This window comes from Myotis yumanensis, unplaced genomic scaffold (assembly GCF_028538775.1).
Source record: "Myotis yumanensis isolate MYYU_CA2020_CCGP unplaced genomic scaffold, mMyoYum1.0.hap1 SCAF_15, whole genome shotgun sequence".
Classification (NCBI taxonomy): Eukaryota; Metazoa; Chordata; class Mammalia; order Chiroptera; family Vespertilionidae; genus Myotis; species Myotis yumanensis.
Window position 1 is genome coordinate 10,839,576 of NW_027223766.1, and position 5,114 is coordinate 10,844,689.

Below are 5,114 nucleotides of genomic sequence, written 5' to 3' on the forward strand. Positions count from 1 at the left end.
GGGGCTCAGAAGAAGTGGGGCGCTGCTCTCATTACCAGCCCTCACATGTACCCTGGGCCTCGTGATGCAAGTGGCTCATGGACTGGAGATTGCAAGGATGTTTGGAGATGGGCCATCGGTTTCTTAAGGCTGAGCGGAGTTCTTGGAACTGGCTGGATTTAACTGTTTTACATTCCAAAGCTGCTGTATATGACTATTCCTTAACCTTGACTTCTTACTCTTCTTTCTCCCTTGTAACTTACTGGGGCACCTCTTATTTATTAAGCCTCTTTTATCCCCTCACAACCTTGTCTGCACATGGGAATCATCTGAGGAGCTTTAAAAAATACTGATGTCGGGTCTCATGTTCCAGAGACTCTTACTGAATTGGGCCCAGGTACAGCCTGCGATGTGGTTTTTCGTTGTCTGTGATTTTGATGTGTAAGCTCCCTGAAAGCTTCTGATGTGCAGCCAAGACGGAGAGCCACCGCCTCGATGTGCTGTCAGAGACATCGCCAAAGCCTTTGCTCCCAGGTTTCCCATCTTTCTAATTACTTGGGGAGATTTCTGACCATCTTCTCAGACCCCACGGAGGGGGAACTTCCCTGAAAGAGTTCACTTAGAATTCGCTTGCTCTTTACAAAGGTGATTTATTTGCCAGCCTTTTTCTAACAACAAATTAAGGAAAGATGAGATGTGTGAAAACCTGCTCTGGTCGATAACAATCAAAGGTAACACTTTCCTATAAATAAACTCACCCAGCCTTTATTTACAGGGCAACCGCCCCCCCCCCCTCAGGCGGCACCACAGCACCCAGAACCACAGCACTCGGCACCACAGCACCCGTCCCCTATGACTGCACAAGTTGTTACAAAGCAGAAAACAACGAATCATCCATCCCGCTGTAGTTATAAGATACTGAGAACATACATGGGGCAAAGGGATGATGAAATTCCCCAGATTTACAGCAACAGGTGGCGGCCTCTCCTCACAGGCATATACATGGTCATCTGACCTCTCAGTCACACGAAAGACAGAACAAGGAGGCCCAGCACCAAGAAGTCTGCTGAAAGAATTGTGGCTTGAATTCAATGCGGGGCGGGGGGGGGGGGGGGGGGGGGGGGGGGGCGGGTAGTTAGGCGGAGGAGAAGGAGGAGACAGGAGGTACTGGAAAAGCGTGCATTTGCCCAGTGCTCAGTCCAGATCACCATTAGAATCCCAAAGGGGGCGTCTAAAGAGATACTTGTCTACCTCCTATCCGCAGCTTGGCCCAATTAAATGAGTCTCTCTAGGCAGGGCCCAAGCATTAGTATGGTTTACATCTCCCCCAGACAGGCTCATGTGCTGCCGGCCAGACTTGGACTATCACCTGCGCATAGCATCCTCTAATCTCACTGCCAGGCAGGACCCTGAGGGTCCCACATCCCCTCAACCAGGCTCTAGAGCAGTGGTTCTCAACCTGTGGGTCGTGACCCCTTTGGCGGTCGAACGACCCTTTCACAGGGATCGCCTAAGACCATCCTGCATATCAGATATTTACATTACGATTCATAACAGTAGCAACATTACAGTTATGAAGTAGCAACGAAAATAATTTTATGGTTGGGTCACAACATGAGGAACTGTATTTAAAGGGCCAGAAGGTTGAGAACCACTGCTCTAGAGCCACATCCCTTCCCTACCCCTATTCCCTTACTGCTCCTTTCTTCTCTTCCCACACCATTTCCCCCATTACACACACATGTTCACACCCACACATTCATATACACTCACACTCACATACTCTAACACACACAGGCCCAAGAGCAAAATGCCCTGCAAGCCCATGTGAGTTATTACAGTTTTCTGCATGTGAGTTGTTTTCTTAATTACACTGCGGGTTTTGGGGAGCAAGTATGTCTTTTTACCCTGTGAGGGCCCCACAGCATCTCCCAGAGCCTCAGGCTCAAAATGTAAGTGCCAAACGGTTGATGGGTGGATTGATCCATTCAGCCAGAACAGCCAGTTAATAATCAGTTAACTCACTGAGCCCAAGACTCGCTATCCTGAAGGAGCCAGAGAGCTACTGAATATCATGTACCAGGGGCTGGATTTGAATGCTGGCTCCAATACTTATGAGCTCTGTGACCTTAAACAAGTGACTTGACTTTTCTCCAAACCTCCGTTTCTGCATCAACCAAATGAGAAAATATTAACAACCACGTCGTGGCATTGTTGGATAGTAGATGCAAAGTATTTTGCATGGTGCCTGACAGATGGTGAACAATAAATGGTGGCTCATTTTCATGGCTACACGTGAGGACTAAAGTTTTCTCTGAACCAACCCCCAAAGCCCAACCTGAGTTCGTATAACATCTTTTCTAAACAGGGACAATGATTAGTAAAGATGGGCTCCAGATGGTACAGGGCCCATCACCCTGCTGATGTACCACTGGTCTGCCTGGGTGACTCTGCAGCTCCAGTTCCTACTGTTCTCACTTTAAAAGAGCCACCCGTGAAGTGTCATTCCACGGCTCTTCTGATTCATCCTTCTTTAAATAATGGGAGGAAGAGCAGGTGATGAAAATGTGGAGGTCGATTCTAGACATCGGCCACAGAAGCATGAATGATGTCAACACAACCTGCTACCAAGGCAAGTGGTGGGTTCCAGCCCCAGAGGTCCTGATTCCACGAGTCCATGATTCTTCCTAACAGCAGCCCAGGTGACTCTGAGGCAGTTAGGAACCATTCCTGGAGAAGTGTTGCTCTCACAGGACAATAAAGACAGGACACTAAGAAACAGTGGGTAGAATGAGTGTGGCTTCTGATGTCATACAGTTTTACGTTTGAATCAGTTGCTTACACTGTTAGCATTAGTTTCATCATTTGTAAAACAAGAGCAGTAATGCCCATCTTCCAGGATTATTATAAAGAGTAAGTTCAAAAATACCTGTAATGCACCCAATACAGTGCACAGCATGTTTGGCCCTCAGCACAAGTTTATTCATTACGCACTGAAGGGTACAAAGCAACTTGCCTTTCTAGCCTGGGACACCAGCAGATGGTGATGCCCTTGACCAAAATGGCATAACTGATTGAAATGAATAGGCAGGGAACAGATATAGGGGTTCCCACACTAAATGAGCTGCCACAGCCCAACACAGACCTTCTTCTGCAAAGAAGGTGGAGCCTGAAGGCCAGTTCTTTGCCTGACCTAGCATTTCCTACCTAGGCTGAGGGACCTCCTTTCTTTCACACTGTTGCTCCATAACTAACTATGTAAGTTCTTCTTCTCCTGAGAATGGCTTTGTTTCTCAATCCATTGCTGGTCCCAAAGACAAGCCCACAGTCTCACTAAGCAATAAACAATAGCACAGATAATCTTCTAAAATATACAGAATTCCACCAACCTCTGTGGGATAGTCCCTGGAAGTCCCTAGAAGCTCTGGATCTCTGCTTTCATTCCTGAGTAGGGTACTCACCAAACTTCCCCACCTTCTGAGCTCCTCCCTTGGGTGGGGCATGCTGTCCTGCATGAAAGTCCCTCTTCTCAGCCAGAGAGCCATGGGGTCAGACTGTGGTGTCTCTACTAATGGTCCTCCGGGCACCCAGTTGTCTCGAGTCGGTGCCCTGCATCATTGAGAAGCTCAGGCCAGGATAACACTCAACTTTTGGAGCCCTGACCTCTGGGGACTTTCCCTCACTTACTAGTAAGAGGTCGATAGGCAGTGAGTCAACAATATTTACCACGTGTTCAGAGCCCAACACACAAGTGTGACTCATATTAGACCCTGTCACCTTGAGGGTCCAACAAGGTTCCAATGACAGCACAACACAGAATTTTGGAGAAAATTAAAGATTCCATAACACTACCTCCTCCACCTAGTTCTTTCCCGGGCTGTTCCCAAGAAGATGCTCACATGTGCTGAAGAACACCCTTTCCTGGGCTCTCATGTGGAGTTTGTCTCCTTCCTCAGCAACGTTCCCAAAACCCCTGCTCCATCCAGATGCAGGCTGGTCTGGCTCTCTTGGCCACAACTCTACCATGCTCCACTGAGTTCCACTTCACAGGGTACTGCAGCCTTCATGCTCATGGTCCTGCACAGAGTCGGATTCTGCTCCACCATCTAACCACCACACCCAGGCTCAGTCAGAGAATCAAGAGAGAGAAAGCCCTGGGACCACACACTTCCTGCTGAGCTCAGAAGCCTCATTCCACCCAACACCAACCCCATGGTCCATGGACCAGCTGTTTGGGCAGCTCCCCCTTCACTCTCTCTCATTCCCAAGGGGCTCCTCAATCTTTCCTGCTCATAGACTTCTGGAAGTCCAGTTTTACTGGCCCCTGGACCAGATCAGATATGTCTACAACCAACAGAAAACACAGCTTAAGCCTTCAAGATAGGACCATCACGAGCCACAGTTCTCTGAGAAACACCAGGAAAATATTCAGTCAGGCAGAATATAATCCTCAAGGGGCTTAAAATCTAAAACCTAAAGACTTACCATGGAAATGTAAGATGATAATATCAGGAAACTGAAGCTGGGTGAGGAGGGTATGAGAATTTTCTGTGCTCTCTTTGCAACTTTGCTGTACATCTAAAATTTTTCCAAAATAAAAAGTTCATTTAAAATAAAGATTTTAAGGGAAGGGAGGGAGGGAGGGAGGGAGGGAGGGAGGGAGGGAGGGAGGGAGGGAGGGAGGAGACATGAAAACACTGAGGGTTCAGATAAGGAAAGACCATGTCTAGTCAGGTGTCTTGGTTAGCTACTGCTACAAAAATATTATGTAATGAAGAACTTAATATTTAAAAATTTAAAAAGGAGACAGCCCTTTTTCATCTCACATACACTTGTACACTACCCAACCGCCACCCCATCCCCCCCACCTCGCCCCCCCGCCGGCCACACACACACACACAAATCTGCCACCATTACTACCTCCCTATCAGAGAATGAATTACAGGCCCATGATCCTATCCTCTTAAGTGGGTCCAATGTTGCCATCTGGGGTAACCATTAGTACTACTCACCAGATATTTCTGTCTCTCTATACCAGGGGTCCTCAAACTACGGCCCGTGGGCCACATGCAAATACAAATATTGTATTTGTTCCCGTTTTGTTTTTTTACTTCAAAATAAGATATGTGCAGTGT